This window comes from Mandrillus leucophaeus, unplaced genomic scaffold, assembly GCF_000951045.1.
Source record: "Mandrillus leucophaeus isolate KB7577 unplaced genomic scaffold, Mleu.le_1.0 Scaffold25, whole genome shotgun sequence".
Taxonomy (NCBI): Eukaryota; Metazoa; Chordata; class Mammalia; order Primates; family Cercopithecidae; genus Mandrillus; species Mandrillus leucophaeus.
The window spans coordinates 6,759,507-6,769,316 of NW_012102587.1; positions in this window are offsets into that span (position 1 = coordinate 6,759,507).

Consider the following 9,810-nt stretch of genomic DNA (forward strand, 5'->3'; position numbering starts at 1 on the left):
AACATTATATTTTAATAAAAGACTCAATAAAGAAAAAAGATGTGACAATTATAAAGATTTACAGACTGCTATGATTTGAATCTCTCCCCTCCAAAATTCAGGTGTTGAAATTAATGGTGAATGTGATTAGGTCATAAGGGCTCTTCCTTTGGCAATTGTGATTAAAGTCCACATAAAAAAGTGTTATTTTCATGCAATGTTCCACTTGCTTGCCCTTCCACTATCTGCCATGTGAGAACACAGCATTTCTCCCCTCAGGAGGTTACAGCAACAAGGTGCCATCTTGGAAGCAGAGAGCAGCCCTCACCACAAAACCAAACTTGCTGGCACCTTGATCTTGTGCTTCTCAGGCTCCAGAACTGTGAAAAAATTAATTTCTCTTGTTTATAAATCACCAGTCTCAGGTATTTTGTTATAGCAACACAAATCAACCTAATAAAAGACTCTCAAAATATATGAAGCCAAAACTGATGGAATTGAAGGGAGAAATGGACACTTTGATACCACATTTTCAATAATGGATAGATTAGTCAGACGGAAGATAAGTAAGGAAATAGGGGACTTGAAAGACACAATAAGCCAACTAGACCCAACAGACATGTACAGAAACTCCATTCAACAATACAATGCACATTCTTCTCAAGGGCACAAGTAACTTTCTCCAGGATACACTCCGTTAGGCCACAAAACAAGTCTCAACAGATTTTAAAAGATTGGTGTCATACAAAGTATCTTCTCCAACCATAACAAGATGAAGTCAGAAATCAATAACAGAAGAAAAACTGGAAAATTCACTAACATGTGAAAATAAACAGCACACTCTTAAACAACCAGTGGGTCAAAGAAAAACATCACAAGGGAAATTAGAAAATATTTAAAGATGAATGAAAATGAAAACACAGCATATCAAAACTTACACTTGTTTTTTGTTGTTGTTGTTGTTGTTTGCATAAAACAACACAAATTTATTCTTTCACAGCTCTGGAGACTAGAAATCAAAAATCAAGGTATTGGCAGGGTCATGCTCTCTTTGAAGGCTCTAAAAGAGAATCTTTCCTTGACTCTTCTAGCTTCTGGTGATTGACTGGCAGTCCTTGGCTTGTAGATGCACATTCCAGTCACATGGTCACCTTCTCCCTGCATGTCTTCACACTCTCTTCTCTCTATGCATGTCTGTCTCTGTGTCCGAATTTGCTCTATGTCTTTATATATCTCTTCTCCTCTTAATATAAAATCCCTGCATACTGAAGCTTTTTCTTTGCTGTCCACTATCGTATTCAACATTAGTCTTGTATTTCCACCTAATTATTATTAAATCAGGTGCAGATTTAATTTCTCTTCAGGTCCAGAACCTATTCTTTGCACAGGAACCATCAAATATGTCATTCCCGGCTAATTTTATATCTTCCAGTTTCAGCAGGCTGTGCAAGCATGATGCCAGTGTCTGTTCAGTTTCTGGGGAGGCCTTGGGGAGATTTTACTCATGGTAGAAGGCAAAGGGGGGAGGAGGCACATCACAAGGCCAGAGAAGGAGCAAGAGAGAGCCAAAACATATGTACATTTATAAATGGTTAAAATGATAAATACTATGTTTTGTATATTTTACCACACACAAACAAACTGTAAGTCAGATTGGCCAAAATGGCCTAGTACCATGGCTTGCTAAAAAACAGAACTTTACGCCCAGGAAATCTGGAGGATGGGTGTGTATTTTGCCTTTTCTCTATCCTCAAGCCTGTTCCTGCCCATTATCTCCAAGAAGTCTGGGTTCAGATGGACACTGACTTTGGAGAGAATCAGTGTTCATTCACTAACCATTCAGGGTGGTATGACTCCTTGGGAACCTCAAAGATGAATGGCGTAATCTGAGCCTAAAGATGGAAGAAAGTGCATGTGAAAGAGGACCTGGGTCAGAAAGAATTGCTTAGGTTTCTCTTCTCTTTCTGACTTTCATTTCTGAACACTGCTAGCAGTGAGGCTCTGAATGGAGAGGGGTAAATGGTCATGTAAATTGGAAATGTAGGGTGAAGAATGATCCATTTACAATCTCGTGGAGATCCAGAGAGCACCTAGAGGGCTTTGAGAGGAAGGAGAGTGGTGAGTAGCTCGTTGGTATACCTGACAGATGAGTAGCTAGATGATTGATGATTGCTGCATCATGGTGGACAGCTGGCTGTGCAGATCCAAATGTATTTCTGGTGTCACATTGTCTCTGACACAGTTTGGATATCTCATGTTGAATTGTAGTCCCCAGTGCTGGAGATGGGGTCTGGTGGGAGGTATTTGCATCATGTGGGGAGATCCCTCATGAATGGGTTGGGCCATTCATGGTGATGAGTAGAGGGTCTCCCTCTCAAAGATCGCTTAAGAAAGGACTCAGAGGCAGCTCATGACTTGGTGTGAAGTCAAGAATGTGCCAAAGGCCCTGGATAAGGCAGTTTTATGCTTGTTTCTTTATGACTAACCTGTTTTTGAGCACCGTTTCAATGTTTTGGGTCTTCCCTGCCTTTGGAGAGTTAATGGGAGGCAAAACCCCTAGTCTACTAAAGAGGCCAAAGGGTTGAATTGCTTGAGTTCTCAACCTCACTTGCAGACAGGCATGGGCATGAGGCAAACCAGACATGCCACCACATTCCTTTAAAGAAGAGGGATTGCTGCACACCAGGGAAGGGGCAGCAGCTAGACAATGCCTTGGGTCCTACGACTCCTCCTGCATAGGCAGCAGAGGCAGCCACAGCAGTAGATGGGTCTTTACTGGATGGGTTCTGTGGCATGATTTCGGCTGTGATCTGTTATCCTCGTCCCTGATCTTGTCTAGACCCTCGTTTGATGGTCTTACCAGTAAATCTGTGAGATCCCAACAGTCTTCCAGGAATTTCCTTCTCAGCTTAAATCAGCCAGTTATCCATTTCTGTTGCTTAGAGCACACTGCAGACTGACACAGAGAACAAAGAGATGTGATCAGCAATTCAGACCCTCAGGAGGCCCAGGTGATTAGAGTTTTGGAGAATAAAAAGGTCCAAATTCCTTAGCTTGGCAAATAAGGGCCTTTGTGCTTGTCAGCACCACCCTCTCCTCTACCCAATCCATATTTCTCCTGTCATCCTGAAATTACTACAGGTTACCACAGCTGCTCCTTCAGCTTGAAGACACTTTCCCATTCCTGCATCTCATCTGGGGAATGCCTGTCACTCAGTCTAAAGGTATCCTTCTCCATAAAGCCTACTGCCAAGTGGAGCTGACCCCCACACTCCCTACCTGCCTTTTCCAGGTATATTCTGCATGGACGTTCATCCATAGCACAGTAACTCTAGAGTGCTAGTGTTTATTAGTCTCCTTCCTAAACTGTGAGCTCCCCAAGAGCAGGAACTACACATTACCATCTCCTCAACTCCATTTCAACCAAGACTGAAGTCAAGGCATTACTGGGAAATAGCCAGGTGCCAAGGAGCAGCTCCCATGCTGCATTCCAGCTACACCAGGGTTTGTGTATGTCCCCTAGAAATAAGTGGAAGGAAAGAGGAGGAAAGGGCAGGCCAAAGTCCCTTTTATTCTCCTGTTAAATCTGTTAGATGAGATCTCAAAGAATAGCGATCCAGAAAGGCTCTGTGGAACCTGTGATTTGTTTTTGTCCAGCACAAAAAGTTATGCTGTGAATGCTCTAAGGAAGTTTATGGCCAAGTGCACTCGAGATTCATTCTTTAAGGCTCTTAACCTCAGCCCCTAATTGCCAACAACTGCTACTGACCCTGGGTATTCATCTTCCCAAGAACTACACATTTTAATAGGGAACTTAAACTATAAATTGGTTAAATTTTTGTAGAGAAGAGACGCTGAGGGCTAAGGGCTTTGGTGGAGGCTGTACCTCCTCACTTCCCTGCCCCTGCTGGGAAATTGTGTACACCTAAGGACATTTCTAGCCATTCAAAGGTAAACTCTGCCTCTCTCCACATTTTAACCATTTTTGATTGAAAGATGTGCAATAAGCAACACAGCTTGATTCTTTCCATCCTTTGGACTGATTCTTTGTCCTTTCTTCTAGATGAGGCTGACATCTGGGGGCTCACAATTCTAAGAGCTGACTACAGTAAAATGATCTAAAACATAAATGCAAGGAGTGATGCAAAATTCCCAGTCTACTATTATCTCTCTTTCTGTGTCATTTCTGATCACAGAAAGAAGTTAACTAATGGTGATTGTGCAAACTGGTTACAAATAAGAAGAGAAGCAAAATCCCGATGCAGTTTTTAAGAGGTGGGTGGAGGGAGCTGAAGTGACTGCATTTCCGTAGACTCATTTCCAAAGTGGCGTACGGGATAGAATCACTTCCCCAGGAAGGAGAGGTGAACAGTTAACATTTTAGTGCCTACTCCAGGCCAAGCTTAGTTAGCCTTTTAAACAGGTTCTTTCTCTACAACAATCCTCTTTAATGTAAATACCATTTTTTTCCTTTCTACGAATGCAGAAACTGAGACACAGGAGCCATTAAAAGCCCCCTGTCCAACGTCACACAACCAGCCCCAACTGGCTGCAGAGTCCAATGTGTTCACTGCATCATCCTGAATGCTGGAGTGACTGGGGCACTGAAGAGGCACCAAACGTTTTCAAGTGGTGTGTTTACGGGAGGAGTTTTGTCTGAAGCAATATAACTGATGCCACCACCTGTTTAACAACTTTAACCAAACTTTAAAAACAAACACAGAGTGTTAAGGAGCTGGTGAGTCCACAGGAAACTTGTGAATTAGGCAACATATATCTTTGACGTGTTCTTTTTGTAAATGTATACGTTGTTTCCCTGGCTTGAGGTCCCTATTCTTCCTCTGCAAGATGCTGTGCACTCAGCATTTCCCCAGCCTGAATTGCCCTGAAGAGATACTCACAGAATTCACTGTGATCAGAATACGTTGCCGTATTATTTGCCTTAGCAAAAACCTGGAATTAACTTAAATGGTCTTCAGTGGGGAACACAATCAGTACATTCTGGAATATTATGAAGACATTAATAGGAATATGGTAGATCTGATTAAGTAAATATGGAAAGAATTGCGAGAGTTATTATTATGGAGAAAACAGAGGAGTGGAACAAATGGATAATATGATGCTGGTGATGCAAGTTAAAAAGTATATATGTAGGTACACCTATATGATGGGTTATTTATAATTTTTTAAAAAATAGAATAGTACACCAGAATTTCAGCAGTAGCTGCCTTTGAGTTAAGGTGGGAAGAATGTCTTTTAAAAAATAATCTTGTTATCACTTTATTATAAGAGCTGTAATTCTTATATCATATTTACATCACCCTTGCCCTGTCCTGAGCTTTTTATGAATTTTAATGTATTTAGGTCGGATATGGTGCCTCATGCCTGTTATGCCAGCATTTTGGGAAGTCAAAGCAGGAGGATCGCTTGAAGCCAGGAGTTTGAGACCAACCTGGACAACAAAGTGAGATGCTGTCTCTACAAAACTCTTTTTAAAAAATTATCTGGGCGCAATAGTGCCCATCTGTAATCCCAGCTACTCAGGAGGCTGAGGCAGGAGGATTTCTTAAGCCCAGGAGTCTCGAGACTACAGTGAGCTATTATCATCTCACTGCACACCAGTGTGGGCAACAGAGTGAGACCCTGTCTCTAAAAAAATAAATTTTAAAAAATGTATTTAATCCTCATGACAACACTACAAAATTGGTACCATTGTTATCTCCATTTTGCAGATGAGGAAATCTGGGTACAGGGAAGTTAGATAACTTGTCCAAGGTCTTACAGCTTTAAGGAACAGGGTAGGGATTTGAACTCAGGCATTCAGGCCCATAACCACTACACAATACTGCTTACTAGAATAGCATAATACAGTTGGGTATCCCATGCCTGAAATGGTTGAGACCAAAAGTGTCTCAGATTTCAGATAGTTTCAGATAGTTTTGGATTTTGGAATATTTGCATATACGTAACAAGATATCATGGGGAGGGGACCCAAGTCTAAACACGAAATTCATTTATATTTTGTATACTCTTTATACACATAGCGTTAAGATAATTGTACACAATCGTTTTAATAATTTGGTTCATGAAACGAAGTTTGTGCACATCAGAAAGCATAGCTGCCACTATCTCAGCCACCCATGTGGACAACCTGTGGTTGTCTGGCATCACCATCCTCCTGACTGAATTTATATGCTACGGATAAGCAGTCCTTTTCCAACACTACTCGCACATAAGTACTTGGGAGTAAAAAATATTACATCATTAATAGAGTGAAAAAAATAATGTGTTCATGGTAATGAGGCAGCACAATGGCATCATCAGATACCTGGATCTGCTGCAAAACAACAGCCACAACAAACAATGGCAGGTTTTCAGTCTCCATTTACAATGCTGTGCTTCAGTTGAAGGATTACTGTATGGTGTATTTTACTCTTTAGGTGACGGAAACATCAGAAACAGTTGAGGCACCAGGCAGTGGGTCCTTGAGGGATGAAGAGGCATTCTGCTAGATGGCTTTTTAAAATGTTTCCTCCAGAGTCATCTGCCTCATTAGCAATGGTTTTTGTCTTAGAAGTCTGTCTTTGATTTTATAAACAGACTGTACGAGTTGAAGAGGAAAGAAACACGAAAAGTGGCTCAACAGTCAAAGATAGGCTTATTTTGGAGAATAAACCTGTGAAGGGCTTCTGGCTGATTTTGGTCAGGAGTACTCTCTCTTACAGACTAATAGTATTTATTGGTTTTAGGGTGAGAGAGTTTATTACAGGTTTGGAATGTTTCTGTGTTGGGGAGAAGTTTATGGCAGGGTTGGAATGTCTCTGGTCAGAGGGGAGGTTATCTTGGGGCTGACATATCTCTGGCCAGAGGTGAGGTGATCTTGGGGCTGGCATGTCTCTGGTTGGGAAGGGGTTTACTTTACGGTTTTTGAATGTTTCTGGTTGGAGATGTTGTTTGTGGTTTATGGTCATGCTGACCTTAGCCATCAGGCTGATGCCCTTTGGATTTAGGCAGGTTTTGATCAAAGTGAACTTTAAGATAGCAGTGCTTATCCAAGATGGTGATGCTCCTGCTCTGCCACAGACATGATTTTTGTTCTGTTTTACTGTTCTAGTCTTTCAATAAGCCCATCACATATTTTCACCACATCACCTATAAGCACTTTTTTTGCAGTATTAACATCATCTTCATCATCAATATTATCACGATCCCCTTGTTTCAGAACTATTTTGGCTACTTCACCATTGGTCAGTGAATGAACAACTGGAGTCTCCTCATTGATGTCAAACATTTCTTTGATATCCACTTCTTCCAGCTTACTGACAGACTCTAAAGGTACATATCTCTGCATATACGAGATCAAACATTATTTTATTCTCACTTGACTTGCAGACTCCTTCAAAGTCATTGCCTTGTTCATTGTCATCCCTGAACACAGTCACAGGCCAGTGGTTATGCCAGGCGGCACAACTGTGTTTTTAGTCACTGTGTTCCAAGCATTGGCAACAGCATACATGGTGTCTTTCATGCTAAACTTCTTTTGAAAACCGTCACATCCACACTTCTGTTCGCTGCTGCTAGGATGCTATTCAAGAACGTGTTTTTATATTTACTCTTTATTTTCCCAAGAATATCCTGGTCACATGGCTGAATTAATGAGGTCACATTTGGGGGAAAGTATATTACATGAACATTATTTTTGATGAGAATTTCAACTAGCGGACAAGCAGAACAGTTGTCAAGATACAACAAAATCTTGCAGTCATCCAATCTCGTTTTCCTGCGGTGAGCACAAGCCACTGATACAAAATGTTGTGAAAACTATTGGAAAAGATGTCCCTAGTGATCCACGCTTTTTTGTTAACATAGTAATGAAGTGGTAAGAAATTCACCCCTTGAAAACAGTGAGTACGCAAGATTTTTCTATCACAGCAACTTTACACTTATGCAACCCTGCTGCATTTACACATTCCAGCACGGTTCTGCCCTTGGCATCCTTAATTCCTGCAAGGATTGTCTCATCAGCTGTAGTCAGTCTTTCTGGGGCAGTAATGCCAACGCATTGATGTTTTATCAGCATTGTATAATAGATTTGTTCTGACATCAGAGTTTCATCAGGCATGACCTTGACCTTGGCAAACTCATCAATGAATTTCTCTCCTGCTTTGTGATCAGCAGATGCTTTGTCACCACAAACTTTAAAAATTAATGCCATGTCTTTTCTTAGATTTCTGAAACCAGCCTGTTGAATATTCACAGTTCCCCTCAATTTGCAGTTCATTGTGATAGATCTTTGCTGTTTTATGATCAGCATACCTTTTACAGGCATGTGTTCACTGTGATGCTGATGAATCCAATCTTTCAATACATGATCAAGATCTTCATTTTTAGCTTTATGCAGTGTTTTTCAATATTTCATTAAGTTCTGTTGATCACTACAGAGCTTCAACAGTTTATTCTTCTGTGTCTTCGGGTCTTATATGGTGGTCATTCCAACACTATACTCTTTTGTAAGACGTTTCACACTTACACTGCTGTCCAGGTTCTCCAACAGCTTGATTTTCTGTGTTATAGATAAATATAAATGCTTCCTCTTATTCTTATCACTGGGTTACCCATAGGGGTATCTGTGTGGTTTTCAATACTGCAATTATCTTTACACCACAGAGCAGAGGTGAATGAAAAAAACAGAGCAATGCACATAGGTCTTGGCCCCACATGGGGATTTATGGGAACCTGCTGTTGCTGTGTCCAGCCTCCAGTGCCATTTTATTTTCCTTTGTGGATGTCCTTCTGTCAGGGAATTTAGGCAGGCATGGAAAATATACATTGCAGCTGAAGGGGGCTGAAAGGTCTTTCTTTCTTCCCTTGGGAATGCCACTTAAATTGTGTGTTGTGTGCCTGGATTTTCACTGTGACCTGACACACGAGGTCAGGTATGAAATTTTCCACTTGTGTTATGTCAGTGGCTCAAAAGTTTTGGATTTTGGAGCATTTTGGATTTGGAGTTTGGGGATTAGGGATTTTTAGCCAGTACATGCATGTAGATTACAACAGAAAAATTGATAAGATACTGATATCTAAAAAGGAGGAGTCTGCTGCCTTACTCTCCCTCTCCAGAGGCAATCACTTCCAAACTCTTCTGTTTCTTTTGGTTCATTACCTCTTTCTCTTATGTAGGTTTATGCTGCTATTTTTGATTTACCTATTTTAGAGCAGAATCTTCCATTACAAGCATGACTTCTTGGTATGGAAGATGAGGCATAGCTCTCTTCTACTGACACTTCTTATTTCTCCCACTCCTGCTCTCCCAACACTTAGTGAATGATTCGTAAATTTATAGGTAGTGCTTAAATCTTCATGACTATATATATATACACAACTGAGCCCAGTCATCTACCGTAATTGTCTTTCCTTTCTGGTATGACTTTTTTAAAATTAATACTTGGCTTTTTTCCACATTGTTTTCATTTTCTATGAATTCATCCTTAAGTTTTTCCAAAAGTCCCATAAAATGTTTAATTAATAGACATTCATTTTCAAATAATCAGACATACTCGGTACTCTCATAATTCCATTTTTCTTAGAGAACTCCCTCCTGAAATTTTCAATCAAATAATTTTCTATACTGCTTGAATTTTTGTATCATATGCTTATATTGCCTTAAAAATACTAAATAAAGGTTTAAAGCAACTTCATTGAGATATGATTGACATACAATAGACTGCACATATTTAAAGTGTGCAATTTGAGATGTTTTGACATATATATACACCTGTGATATAATCACCACAATCAAGATACCCATTACTCCAAAATGTTTCCTTGGGC